The sequence below is a fragment of the Lepus europaeus genome, chromosome X (assembly GCF_033115175.1).
Source record: "Lepus europaeus isolate LE1 chromosome X, mLepTim1.pri, whole genome shotgun sequence".
NCBI classification, from domain to species: Eukaryota; Metazoa; Chordata; class Mammalia; order Lagomorpha; family Leporidae; genus Lepus; species Lepus europaeus.
The window spans coordinates 95,014,908-95,029,566 of record NC_084850.1 but is presented as its reverse complement, the minus strand read 5'-3'; the positions used below and the strand labels follow the sequence as shown (position 1 = coordinate 95,029,566).

Below are 14,659 nucleotides of genomic sequence, written 5' to 3'. Positions count from 1 at the left end.
AATGGGTTAGCCACAGCTTGGGAAACCTGCATCCCATATTGAAGTGCCAGTTCAAGTTGTGGCTACTCTATCTTCAATCCAGCTCCTTTCTATGCACCTTAGAAAACAGCAGACGATGGCTCAAGTACTTGAGTCCCTGCAACCCATATGGGAGTCCTGAATGGGTTTCTTGGCTCCTGGTTTCAGCCTGGTCCAGCCTTGGCTACTGCAAGTATTTCAGGAGTGAACCAGCAGGTGGAAAATCTCTGTCTCTCACTCTTCTTTGTCACTCTTTCTTTTTAATAAAATTATTTAAATTGTACAAGTTTCATATATTTCATATACACAGATTTAGGAACATAATGATACTTCACAGCCTACCCTCCCTCTACCCCACCACACTCCAAACCTTCTTCCTCCAACCTCTCCCATTCATACTCATAGTTTTTACAAAGATCTACTTTGAGGTTACTTAATGATTGTAAAGTTGACCCTACACTAAGTAAAAGAATTAAACAAGTGGTATGAAGAAAAAAAAAAAAAACATTGTTCCTCAACAGAAAAGACAAGGAATGTATCATTGAACATTGAACCTCAAAATGGCCATTTCATTCCAATACGTTATTTTTTATTTTTACTTTTGACAGGCAGAGTGGATAGTGAGAGAGAGAGACAGAGAGGAAGGTTTTCCTTTTTGCCGTTGGTTCACCCTCCAATGGCCACTGCGGCTGGCGCATTTCTCTGATCCGAAGCCAGGACCCAGGTGCTTCTCCTGGCCTCCCATGGGGTGCAGGGCCTAAGCACCCAGGCCATCCTCCACTGCCTTCCTGGGCCATAGCAGAGAGCTGGCCTAGAAGAGGGGCAACTGGGATAGAATCCGGTACCCCAAATGGGACTAGAACCCTGTGTGCCGGTGCCGCAAGGCGGAGGATTAGCCTGTTAAGCCACGGCGCAGGCCACCATCACTCCAATACATTATATTTTAGGTACTATTGGTTACCTCAGATTAGGGAAAACATATGGTATCTGTCTTTTTGGGATTGTCTTATTTTATGAAGTATAATGGTTTCCAGTTGCATCCATTATGTTGCAAAAGACAAGATTTCATTTTTTACAGCAAGGTAGTATCCCACAGTGTATATATACCATTATCTTTTTATTCAGTCAACAGTTGATAGACATATAGATTGATTCCATATCTTAGCTATTGTGAATTGTGGTACAATGAACATGGGAGTACAGATAACTCTTTAGTGTGTTGAGTTCTTATGGTTTGGGTAAATTCACAGGATTAGAATGGCTGGATCTACGGTAGCTCTGTATTCCAATTTCTGAAGTATCATCATACTGTATTCCACAGTGGCTGCACAAGTTTACATTCCCACCAACAGTGGATTAGTGTACCTTTTTCCCAATATCCTCACTAGCATTTGTTGTTTGTTGATTTGTGTATGAGAGCCATTCTAAGTGGAATGAGGTGAAACCTCATGTTGGTTTTGTTTTGCATTTCCATGATGGTTAGTGATCTTGAGCATTTTTTCAAGTGTCTGTTGGCCATCTGAATTTCCTGTCTTGAAAAAAATGACTGTTCAATCTTTTTTTCTCATTTCTTAACTGTATTGTTTGTTTTGTTGTTGTTAAACTTCTTGAGATCTTTATAGATTCTGGATATTAACCCTTTATCAGTTGTGTAGTTTGCAAATATTTTCTTCCATTCTGTCAGTTGCTTCTTCACTTTGCTGACTGATTCTTTCACAGTGCAGAAGCCTCGTAGTTTGATGTATTCCCATTTATCAATTTTGACTTTTGTTGCCTGTGCTTCTGGAGTCTTTTCCAAGAAGTCTTTGCATATGCTAATGTATTGCAGAGTTTCCCAAATGTTCATTAGTAATTTGATGGTATTGGGTTGTATATTTATGTCTTTGATCCATTTTGAATGGATTTTTGTGTAAAATGTAAGGTAGAGGACTTGCTTCATACTTCTGTACATAGAGATACAGTTTTCACAGCACCACTTGTTGAAGAGACTGTCCTTTCTCTAGAGACTGATTTTAGCACCCTTGTCAAAGATAAGTTAGTTGTAGATGTGTAGATTCATTTCTGGAGTTTTTATACTGTCCCATTGGTCTACTGATCTGTTTTGGTTCATTGAATTCAACAACACATCAGAAGATCATTCACTCAGACCAAGTGGGATTATCCCTGGTATGCAGGGACTGTTCAACATTCACAAATCAATAAATGTGATGCATCACATTAACAAACTGAAGAACAAAAACCATATGTTATTTCAATAGATGCAGAGAAATCATTTGATAAAATATAGCATCCTTTCATGATGAAAGCAAATTGGGCAAAGAAGAAAAATTCCTCAACACACAATCAAGATAATTTATGATAAACACACGGCCAATATCCTATTTAATGGGGAAAAGCTAGAAGCAGAACCAGCAAGGATGCCCACTGTCACCATTGCTATTTAATATAGTCCTGGAAGTTTTAGAGCTATTAGGAAAGACATAGTGATTGAAAGAATACAAATTGGAAAGGAAAAAGTCAACCTGTCCTTATTGGCAGATGACATGATTCTGTATATAGAGGATTCAAAAGACTCTACTGAGAGACTATTGGAACTCATAAAAGAATTTGGTAAAGTGGCAGGATATAAAATCAGCACACAAAAATCAGTACCCTTTGTATACACAGACAATGCCATGCCTGAGAAAGAACTTTTAAGATCAACCCCACTCACAATAGCTACAAAAAGATTTAAATACCTTGGAATAAATCTAACCTAGGATGTCAAAATCTCTACAATGAAAAGTATAAAATATTACAGAAAAAAATAGAAGACATTAAAAATGGCAGAATTCTATGTTAATGGATTGGAAGAATCAATAACCTCAAAAGGTTTATCCTACCAAAAGCAGTTTACAGATTCAGTGAGATCCCAGTCCAGAATACCATTGACATTCTTCCAAGATCTAGAAAGAATGATGTTAAAATTCATATGGAGAGGCCAACACTGTGGTAGTAGGCTAAGTGTCCGCCTGCAGCACCAGCATCCCATATGGGCGCCAGTTTTAGTCACAACTGCTCCACTTCTGATCCAGCTCTCTACTATGGCCTGGGAAAGCAGTAGATGTCCCAGGTGCTTGGGCCCCTGCACATACATGGGAGACCCAGAAGAAGCTCCAGCCATTGTGGCCATTTGGAGAGTGAACCAGCAGGTGGAGACCTTTCTCTCTGTCTCTCCATCTCTCTGTAACTCTAGCTTTCAAATAAATAAATAAAATCTTTAAAGAAAATTCGTATGGAAACTTGAGACCACAAATAGTTAAAGCAATATTATACAACAAAAACAAAGTCAGAGGCATCACAATACCAGATTTAAAGACATGCTCCAGGGCAGTTAAAATCAAAATGGCCTGGCACCAGGACTTTCAAATAGATAAATAGATAGATAGATAGATAGATAGATAGATAGATATTTTTAAAGAGATGCTGTTTGGGAAGCCCACATCACATATCAGCATGCACGTTTTTCAATCCAGCTATACATCTGATTCCAGCTTCCCATTAATTTGTACTCTGGGAGGTAACAGGTGATGGCTCAAGTTGTTAGGTCACTGCAGTCCCAGATACTGCAGCCATTTGGGAAATTAACCAGCAGACAAATAAAAATTAATAACAATAGAAATAAAAATAAATAAAAATTAACCATTAGAATAAATAAAAATGAATTAATTAAAAATGTAAAGTTACAATTAAAGATGAAAATTAAATAAAATTAATTTTTTTACATCTACATCGTAGCATTCTTAAATAAATTTGGCATTTTGTAAAAACTACAAATGTGTAATATAATAGAATATAATAGCTACTAGTGCTGTTTCCTGTCACTGCCTTTTTTGTACTAAGGTTCTAGCAGTATAATTTAATATTGCTTTGCACCATCAGATCAAATATCAACATAATGTAAAAGGCAAATAATGTCTTTATATTATTATAAAATGTTTTTACCCCATAAACATCCTGAGAACATCTTGAGGGCCTTTCCAGAGTGGTGTAGAGATAGAGAATGAATGGGCTCTGAGCTATACAACCTGCATTTATGGACACAGGGCCTCTAAAGATAGTAGGCAATATAGTGTCATTCTAGTGTCATTCAGCATATACAAACTTTAATTGTTAATCACATTTTTTGTTCTTCTGGGTTCTTTGCTTTCCCTAGATTTCCTGATAACTAACGCTGTGAGAGACTCTCAGGCAAATTGTATAGCCTTCCTCTTAGCAGTAGGGTAATTAGTAACAGCAGTGGGTGTTCCCTGAGAGTATGATTTCTGGTATGGGTTGGGGGTATCGGTGCTTTGGCTGAAGGTTACTATAGAGGTATTCCAGATGTGAGAAGTGTTGGACTTTGAGGAATAGATGTCATTAATTCAAAACCTGAGAAGTCCATCAAAGATTTCCACCCCTGCCATTGGCATTCTCCATGTTGTGGTGCATATGTTTGGGAACATGATATGCGTAGTAGTCATATGTGTTGAATTTCTGACCACTTTAAAAAGAGAGTGAGTGAATTTCCCCTTGTGTTACCTGCAGGAGTTAATGGGACTGCCAGAAGTGAGTCATGAAGTTTAGCTTTGAAGTACTTCCCAATGCCCACCTAAATGGAAGAAATGGAGAAGTGTGCTAACACTGCAGTGTTGGCAGGATAAACCCATCAATGTTGAGCTTCATTCGTGACTTTTGGCTTCAGGAGAGACAACTAGGAGACTCCTGGAAATGGAAATTGAGAGATCTTCCATCCACTGGTTCACTCCCCCAAATGGCTGTAACCGCTGGAGCTGGACCGATTAGAAGCGAGGATCCAGGAGCTTCTTCCAGGTTTCCCACTTGAGTACGGGGCCCTAGGAGGTGGACCATCTTCTTCTACTTTTCCAAACCATAGCAGAGAGCTAGAATGGAAGTGGAGCAGCAGGGACTCGAACTGGTGCCCATATGGGATACCAGCAGTGCAGGCGGTGGCTTTACCTGCTAGGCCACAGTGCCAGCTCCATGAATTATCTCTTTTAAACTTCACAAGAATCCCATGACAAGGAGTTAAGAGCTGAATTGTGCCACACACAATTATGCTTGCTCTCTCTCTCTCTCTCTCTCTCTGTCACACACACACACACACAATTCATATGTTAAATGCCAAATTTCCAGTATATCAGAATGTGAACTTATTTGGAAATAGTGTCATCACAAATATGAGGTCATTAGGGTTGGCCCAATGACTTCAGTCAATCCAATATGAACAGTGTATAATAGGGAACATGCTCAATTGGATTTGCCCCAAATGATGGAGTTAGAAAAGTGCTAGGGGATTCCAATACAATCCCATCAAGGTGGCATGTACCAATGCCATCTCAGCAGCCCAGGTGATCAATTTCAGTTCACAACTGATCACACTGATAGGCCTAAGAGTCAAAGGGATTACTTTAATAAATTTTAAAATGCTGTTGGAAGAGAAGACCCAGTAGAAGCTTGGGAGAGTGTTTTTATAGAGATTAACGTAAGAGGCCTGCAGAAGCAAAATTTAGGTCCTCCACAGTGAACATGCATCTCCTAAGAAGTCCACAGATTCAATTGCTTTCTTGACATTACCTAAAATATACCTCAGACTCAGTACCAAAACCAAGCTCATGATCTTTCCTCTTCAAACATGGTTCTTTTCCATTATTTCTCAATAATTTTTTTAAAAGAAAAGATTTATTTATTTGAAAGGCAGAGTTACAGAGAGAGAGAGAGAGGGAGGGGGGAATCTTACACCCACTGGTTAACATCCCAAGTGGCTACAACATTGGGGCTAGGCTGATCCCAAGCCAGGAGCCAGAAGCCCGTTCCTGGTCTCCCACGTGGGTGCAGGAGCACAACCACTTGGGACATCTTCTGGTGCTTTCTCAGGCCATTAGCCAAAAGCTGGATCAGAAGTGGAGCAACTGGAACTAGACTTAGCACCCATATGGGATACCATCCCAGCAGGAGGTAGCTTAATCTGCTATGCCACAACACTGGCCCTTCAGTAAAGGTTAAGAATAATCCTAAATATTTTTCTCTCCCGGACCACCATTATTTAATCAAATACTAAGTCCTATTGGTAAGAAATCCTAAATTTCTCTACAATAACTGTATATTTTGGATCTTCATTGCCATTATCTACTCAAAATTATTATTCTTTATTGCTAAAGCCCTTCACCAGCCTCTAATTTACTACATTTCCCTCCAATCAGTTCTCCATAATGCAACCAGTTATATTTTCAAAACATGTATCTGATCATGTTACACCTCTTTTTAAAATATTTAGTAGTTCATTGGATTTCAAAAAATACTCTTCGGAATTTCTGTAATCTCCTGTGTAATCAGGCCCTTGTCTGTATCTTTAGCCTCAAATTGCTGTACATGGTCTCTTGCTCACTTTCCTCTAACCTCTCTGGATTATCATATTTTTTAACACATATGACCTTCCTGTTACAGGGCCTTTGCTTATGGCATTCCTTCCACTGATACTTCTCTAGATCTAGTTAGCTTTTACTCATCCTCAGGTAAGCCTTCTCTGCTCTTGTTAGCTCAAGTTTCTTTCATAGCATATATATATATATATATATATATGTGTGTGTGTGTGTGTGTGTGTGTGTGTGTATAAAGGCCAAACAGGAATATATCAAATAAATATATGGGTTCCAAGAAGGGGAGGCCTTAATGATACTCAGAATCTGGCTCTACTAGCCCATGGTGGCCAGGAATGTAAATTTGTGCATGGCTTTTTTCACAGTAGTGGTGAAAACATGTGCTGCCTATTTCAGAACATCACTAATAGAAAATCTTAATAGTTTGAGATGTACTCAAGGATAGTGAGCCACATCTTGGTAATATTTTCATACTCATATGTAGCGTGCATTAGAAACCAGCAAATCTTTACTACAAGTCCAGTGATGTGAAAGTTCTCATAATTAATAGTGTTTTCATGGTAAAACTCACTAGAATGAAATAAAAGTCTAATTGCTTCAGGTCCATCTAATTGGAATTGTAAGATCCAGGATTCTTTCTTGTCATTCTTAGTTGTGTCTTTAAAATATGAAAATATGGGGTGTACTAAAGAAAGAGATCAGAAGGGCTTGTAAGAGGGATTCCTCTCCCCACTCAAACCTGGTTAGTCTACTGTGCACTGCTTCTTGGGATTTTATTGAAGTCTCTGAATAGGGGGAAGTATAACTTTGAGAGAAGAAAACATTCTAAGTTAGCAGGTATTCTCACAAGCAAACTATTGAAATAGAGAAGTAAGCTAGGATTGGGAATAAGGATAGAGAGCAACAAGGTGAAGACAGTGCTTTCTTTTTTTTATTATTTTATTTATTTGAGAACAGAGTTACAGAGAGAGGTAGAGCCACAGAGAGACAAAGAGGTCTTCCATTCTGCTGGTTCACTCCACAAGTGACTGCAACAGCCAGAGCTGAGCTGATCCGAAACCAGGAGCCAGGAGCTTCCTGCAGGTCTCCCACACAGGTGCAGGGGCACAAGGACCTGGGCCATCTTCTACTGCCTTCCCAGACTTGAACCAGCGCCCATATGGGATGTTGGCGCTGCAGGCTGGGGCTTTAACCTACTGTGCCAGAGCGCCGGCCCGACAATGCTTTCTTGAAGAACAGCAGTGAATGCTTAGTAGGAGTTCCAAGTTTCTAGACCCCTGGAAATGACTGAATCAAATTAACTGATCAGGTCAGATATGAGACTACTGAGCAGCCATTACAGCAGTGGCCCTAATGAGATATAGAATCACTTTACTCACTTCATATTCCAACAGCAGGAAGAAAAACCCATCATTAATGCCTGTTTATGTGCAGAGGGGGATTCTATGGTAACATGATCCTAGTGGCAGGAATCACAGAACCTTGATGCTCTGGATTAAATTATTTGAAAACTATAATTATCTGAGGTGTGAGGTAAAATATGCAAACTCCCCTCTGTTACACGAAGACTATAATAAGGTATTATATCTAGGTTGAAGTTCTGGGAGCTGATTCAAGAGTTTGGATAAGAATGATAGAAAGCAGAGTCCTGCTTAATAGTATATATGCATGTATCTTGGGGTATGACAAAAAAATAGTCATTTTTCTGGTTCAAAAAGTGTTCTGTGAAAGGAATTCCTAAATAAATTGGCTGTTTTCTGTATAAAAAATTGCAAAAAAGTTACACCAATGTCTTATCTTAAAACCAATAATCTCTTCCTTTTATTATAAGCAGATTGTCATTCTTTCTGAGCAATGGACTATGGAGATCAAAAGGACTCATAATACTTTAGTGATATAATCAATTGAAGCTTTGAGTGTAAAAAATCTAACATATTTTTACTGAAACATATAATTGTTATTTTGAGTCATAGTAACTAGTCATAAGTAGTGAGGAAAGTTGGAATGCCAAAAAAATTTTAACTCTTTTAATTTTAACCTAGATTCCAGGGGGACAAATCTTCTCAGAATTTTGTCCATCCAGGTCTGTAGAGCCATTAAAGAGTTTGTGAGGATTAGGTTAGGCCTTCACCCTGAACTATGAGATGTAGAGATGTGAGATTAAAGAATCCAGAGTCAGTTTAGGGAAGGGAGTAACTGCATGAAGGTAGGATCCCACAGAGTTCAAAGGAATTTGGATGACTTTTGTGTGTGTGTGTGTAGACACTAAATTTTTTAAAATTTTTTTTAAAAAGATTTATTTATTGATTTTAAAAGGAGAGTTACAGGGAGGCAGAGGCAGAGAGAGAGAGAGAGAGAGAGAGAGAGAGAGAGAGAGAGAGAGAAGTCTTTCATTTGCTGGTTCATTCTCCAAATGGCTGCAATGGCCATTGCTGGGCAGATCTGAAGCCAGGAGATAGGAGCTTCTTTTGGGTTTCCCATGCGGGTGCATGGGCCAAAGCACTTGGACCATCTTCTTTCCCAGGCTATAACAGAGAGCTGGATTGGAAGTGGAGCAGCCGGCACTTGAACTGGTATCCATATAGGATGCTGGCACTGCAGGCGGTGGCTTTACCCATTATGACACAGCACCGGCCTTGACTCAAAATATTTTTAAAAATGAAATATCAAAACAATGTCCCCCAAATTGTTGTACATTTTAAATTCTCTCATAAAACAAAATTACATTTTTAACAAACTCATATAATGAAATGGTATTCACATGGAAATAAAATATTCTTGTTTGTAATTATAAAATTTCATAATTTGCTATAGGGGGTGTGGTCAATCATGAGGTGTGGGTTTGAATTTTTATTATGAAATCTTTCAATGTCGTGATTTGGCAATAAGAGTAAAAGTCTAAACTTGTTGTTCTTTAGGAGTGCAAGCCCTTAACCAAGTGACTGTTCAGGCATCACCTGTGATAGGCCATGAAGGAAACCCATTCTGCGCCTCTTTAAGAACTGCAATATAATCAAGCACAGATGATCAGTGGCCAATTACCATGGCTTCTGCAGCAGAAGAGGTCGGCCTGGCAGATATTCTGTGCAGAAAGACAAATGATTAAAATGGAAGGACTTAAGCCCTAGGTATTAGCAATTGAGAATTGATAGTTATAATGTTACCAGACTTGTTTTTTCTGTCAGACTAAAAAACCTCCATTAATGAAAGGGGAAAAAATGATCCTTTGTTATGAGGCTGGAACCTAGGAATATTCAAATGGGAATATCTCCTCACCTGTGTCCTCTACTCACTCCTCACCATCCTTGACTTCCTCCTCATCTGCCCAATTAAAAACTGGTGAAATTTGTGTTGCTATATGGGGGCAAACTGTTGAAATCTTTACCTAATATATACTAAACTGATCTTCTGTATATAAAGAGAATTGAAAATGAATCTTGATGTGAATGGAAGGGGAGAGGGAGCGGGAGAGGGGAGGGTTGCGGGTGGGAGGGAAGTTATGGGAGGGGGGAATCCATTGTAACCCATAAGCTGTACTTTGGAAATTTATATTCATTAAAAAAAATGGTGAAAAATTGAGACTGACTCTGAAAATTCTGAGCAGTAGAAATTAAGCACACACACATCCTGGTACATATATATGGCTGTAAAACAAGAATAATAAATTGTAGGGTGATTAAATAAAGCTAATATTGTAGTTAACATAGTGCTCCATTATGATAACCCACTGTCATCATCATCATAATCATCATCACGCTCATCGTCATCATCGTTTTTCTCTAATTGTGTCATTCTTTACTTAAAGATTTCATTTATTTGAGAGGCAGAGTTACAGACAGAGAGAGGGAGAGACAGATCTTTGATCAGCTGGTTCACTCCCCAAATGGATGCAATGGCCAGAGCAGGAGCCAGGAGCTTCCTCTGGGTCTCCCATACGGGTGCAGGGATCTAAGCAGTTGAACCATCTTCTATTGCTTTCCCAGGCCAAAAGCAGAGAGCTGGATCTGAAGTGAAATAGCCAGAAATCAAACGGATGCCCACATAGGATGCCAGCACCACAGGTGAAGGCCTAACCTACTACACCACCACACCGATCCCAAGGGTTTTTTTTTTTTTGGGGGGGATAGGCAGAGTTAGACAGTGAGAGAGAGACAGAGAGAAAGGTCTTCCTTCTGTTGGTTCACCCCCCAAAATGGCCGCCACAGCCTGCACACTGCTTCGATCCAAAGCCAGGAGCCAAGTGCTTCCTCATGGTCTCCCATGTGGGTGCAGGGCCCAAGGACTTGGGCCATCCTCCACTGCCTTCCTGGGCCACAGAAGAGAGTTGGATTGGAAGAGGAGCAACTGGGACAGAATCTAGCGCCCCAACTGAGACTAGAACTGGGGGTGCCAGTGCCGCAGGTGGAGGATTAGCCAAGTGAGCCATGGCGCTGGCCCCGAGAGTTCTTTTCTAATTAATGATACAAAACATTCCTTGCTCTGAAGATCAGCAAAAAGTACTGTCTATGGATCAGGCAACTCTTGGTTTCTGACACCTTCTGGAACTATATTACATGTGCATGGTGTATTTTTTCATTCCCTGAAGAGCAAAACCCAGACCATTAGTTCTTTAGGTGTAGTCCCCAGAATAACACCATCAACATCACCTGCAAACTTTTAGAAATGAAAGTTCTTGGGGCCCACCCATCATTACTGTGTGTATATCAAAACTCTGGAGGTAGGGGCTGGTGCTGTGGTGTAGAGGGTAAAGCCACCACCTCCGACACTGGCATCCCATATAGGTGCCAGTTTGTGTTCCAGCTGCTCCACTTGTGATCCAGCTTCCTGCTTATGAGCCTGGGAAAGTAGCAGGACATGGCTGAAGTAATTGGGCCCCTGTACCTATGTGAGAGACCTGGATGAAGCTCTTGGCTCCTGGCTGCCATTTGGGGAATGAACCAGCAGATGGAAGATCTCTGTCATTCTCCGTCTCTCCTTTCTCTCTCTGTAACTCTTCCAAATAAATGAATAAATCTTTATGAAAAAAAAAAGAAAGAAACGAAACTCATGGAGTAGAGCCCTGAAATTTGTGTTTTGACAAGACCTTCAGGTGATTGTGACTCATGCTAAAGTGTAAGAACCATGATATACTGGAGTTTTAAGTGCTTTTATGAAATCTTAATTCTGTGCAAGGCACTTTTTTTTTTTTTCACAAAATACATACTATTCCCACAAACCTGTTACCTACTTTATGTTTCTCTCATAAATGTATTTTATGCAATACTCATATTTCTGTTCTATACTTTGTAGCAGTCTGTAAAATCTGAATAAAGAATCTGACATTTTGTACTTTTATTTTCAATATGATAATTTATTTTTTCGGCAAAATACTTTATATTATGTGATACATACTTGACTGTAAGCATAACAAACTATCTTGATTATTTTATGCAAAACGAGCATTTTTGGCACTTTAAATTGGAATAATACTGGCTAGAATGGTCAGGCTTAATTCTAAAGCTGTTTGACAGCAAACAGCCTTTTTGGTTACCATGAAAAAGTGCCTCTGGCTTCACTTGTACTTCAGTCATGACTGGAGGAATCTCTCCTGTTATCATTCCAATGGGGCATGGCCATAAATATGTATGAACTTTCAAAAATGATTGTAATTTGGGAAAACCACTACAGGCTTAAAATAGTTGCTTATCCAGACTTCTACTATCTATTTCTGAGGATCATGAAGCACATCCTATGTTTATTTTACACAGATACAATCAGGATAACTGAAGGATGATACGCTAAGTGAGCATAGCAAAGTTAGTTAACTTTTCTGCCTCAATTTCCTCCTCTGTGAAATGGGGACAGTAGTACTTATGGGGTTCTGACAATAGCCAAATATGATTTTTTTAATCTCAAATTGTCTATTTTACTCCAAAATATTACATTTCAGGTACTCTATTAGTTATCTCAAATCAGGGAAAACAAATGATATCTGTCTTTTTGGGACTGCCTTATTTCACTAAATATAATGGTTTTTCAGTTGCATCCATTTTGTTGCAAAAGAGTGGATTTCATTTTTTTTTTATAGCTGAGCAGTAGTCCATAGTGTATGTATCCTGTAATTTCTTTATCCAGTCAACAGTTGATGGACATCTGGGTTGATTCTATATCTTAGCTATTGTGAATTGTGCTGCAATAGACATGGGGGTACAGATAACACTTTCGTATGTTGATTTAAAGTACTTGGAGACTGGTACATAGCAAGCACCCCCTAAGTGTTTGTTTTCTTTATGGAAATATAGAGTAATTTCAGCCACAAGCTTTTTCCCCAATTGTCATTCATGAGTAAGAAAACCTACTACAAATTAGTCTATCCCCACTACTATGACCACTTGCCATCCAAGTACATGCAAGAATTTTTTAGATTAGGAAAATCAAAGATGAATACTGCATGCAAAAAGCAAATGTGGATATTCTTCCATTAGCCAGTCAATAAAGTTAAGAAATATTTATTGAGCAACTACTCCCCTATAAGCAATGGATTACATCTGTGATTAAAACTGACCTGGATTCCACCTTCACTGAAAGAGGCCTGGTGGGAGATGCAAGCCTAGAAAACAAAATCATACAAATGTTTAACATACCTAATTATAAATTTTGACTATTGTAACTGAGGAAAATTGTTCTGCCCAATGCATAATGAGGAATGAACACAGCATGCACTTGTGAACTTCAGCTTGCAAATTACTGTCCTAAGCAGATAACAAATCCAGACTGAGGAAATGAGACTATGCAGTAAAATATAAGCCATTCCTAAAGCCCTTTATTGAATGGCACAGAGATTCTGATTTTTATCTTGAGGACAATGAGAAACATTTGAGAAATTTATGATTTTGGAATGGTCAATCCTAGCTGCAATTAATGAGGGAAAAAGTGGTCAAGGAAACCAATTAAGATGCAACTGATAGTCTAGGTAAGATGGGATATGATGATTCTTATTACTAGTGTTGAATATATATGCTCCATGGCATCCTTTACTTAAAATGATATGACCCAGGCATGTAATGGTTATAAGATGCCATTTTTTAAAAAACTATATTTATTTTATTTGACAGGTAAGAGTTACAGACAGTGAGAGGGAGAGATAGACAGAAAGGTCTTCTTTCCATTGGTTCAGTCCCCAAATGGCTGCAATGCCCGGAGCTGCGCCAATCCGAAGCCAGGAGCCAGGTGCTTCTTCCCAGTCTCCCATGTGGGTGCAGAGACCCAAGGACTTGGGTGATCATGTATTGTTTTCACAGGCCACAGCAGAGAGCTGGATTGGAAGTGAAGCAGCCGGGACTAGAACCGGTGCCCATATGGGATGCTGGCACCACAGGCAGAGGATTAACCTACTGCACCAAGGCACAGGCCCCATAAGGTGCCATTTCACAAACAATTCACTCATTTGCTTTACTCTAATTATATGAATAACACAAATTTGTACAGTAATTTGGATAGCACATAAGTATGATAAAGGAAATAAAATGTATCATAATCTTTCTTCCACCAACAACTATAATCCTATGTTTAACTCAAATATTTTTCCAAGTATGTAAGTAAACATGACTATTATAGACAAAAAATTAAATAAGATAGGAGCCAGCGCTGTGGCACAGTGGGTTAAAGCCCTGGACTGAAGCTCCGACATCCCATATGGGCGCCGGTTCTTCTCCCAGCTGCTCCTCTTCCGATTCAGCTCTCTGCTATGGCCTGGGAAAACAGTAGAAGATGGCCCAAGTGCTTGGTCCCTGCACCCGTGTAGGCGACCCGAAAGAAGCTCCTGGCACCTGGCTTCGGTTCAGCGCAGCTCCAGACATTGCAGCCATCTGGGAAATGAACCAGCAGATGGAAGACCTCTTTCTCTGTCTCTACCTCTCTCTGTAACTCTGTCTTTCAAATAAATAAAATAAAAATTTTTTTAAAAAATTTAAATGAGATAAATTTTTCTTATAATCCTACTGCCCATCCCTTTTTAAATGCTAAAATTTGTTTCTGTGGGAAAAATTGTGACCGTGTATATGTCTAGCAAAATATAAATGATTAGTGCAAATATTTTTTGTGTGTACTGTTTTTGTATTGGATATCATTACATAAATATTTTCCATGGTCATTAAAATGCTTGAAAAACTTAAATTTTAATGGCAGTATAATGTCATGGCTTAGTCTATTCCTGCTACTATAACAAAATACCACAGACTTGG

The 14,659-nt window shown here is 39.2% G+C and overlaps 1 protein-coding gene and 1 pseudogene across 2 annotated transcripts in view; both read left to right on the top strand.

Moving 5' to 3' along the window:
• Window positions 1-9,379, top strand: part of LOC133752775 (methionine--tRNA ligase, cytoplasmic-like) — a 30,957-nt pseudogene extending 21,578 nt beyond the window's left edge.
• KLF8 (KLF transcription factor 8) overlaps window positions 1-14,659 on the top strand; it is a 296,444-nt gene that overhangs the window by 230,137 nt on the left and 51,648 nt on the right. The gene's annotated exons all lie outside the window — the stretch shown is intronic.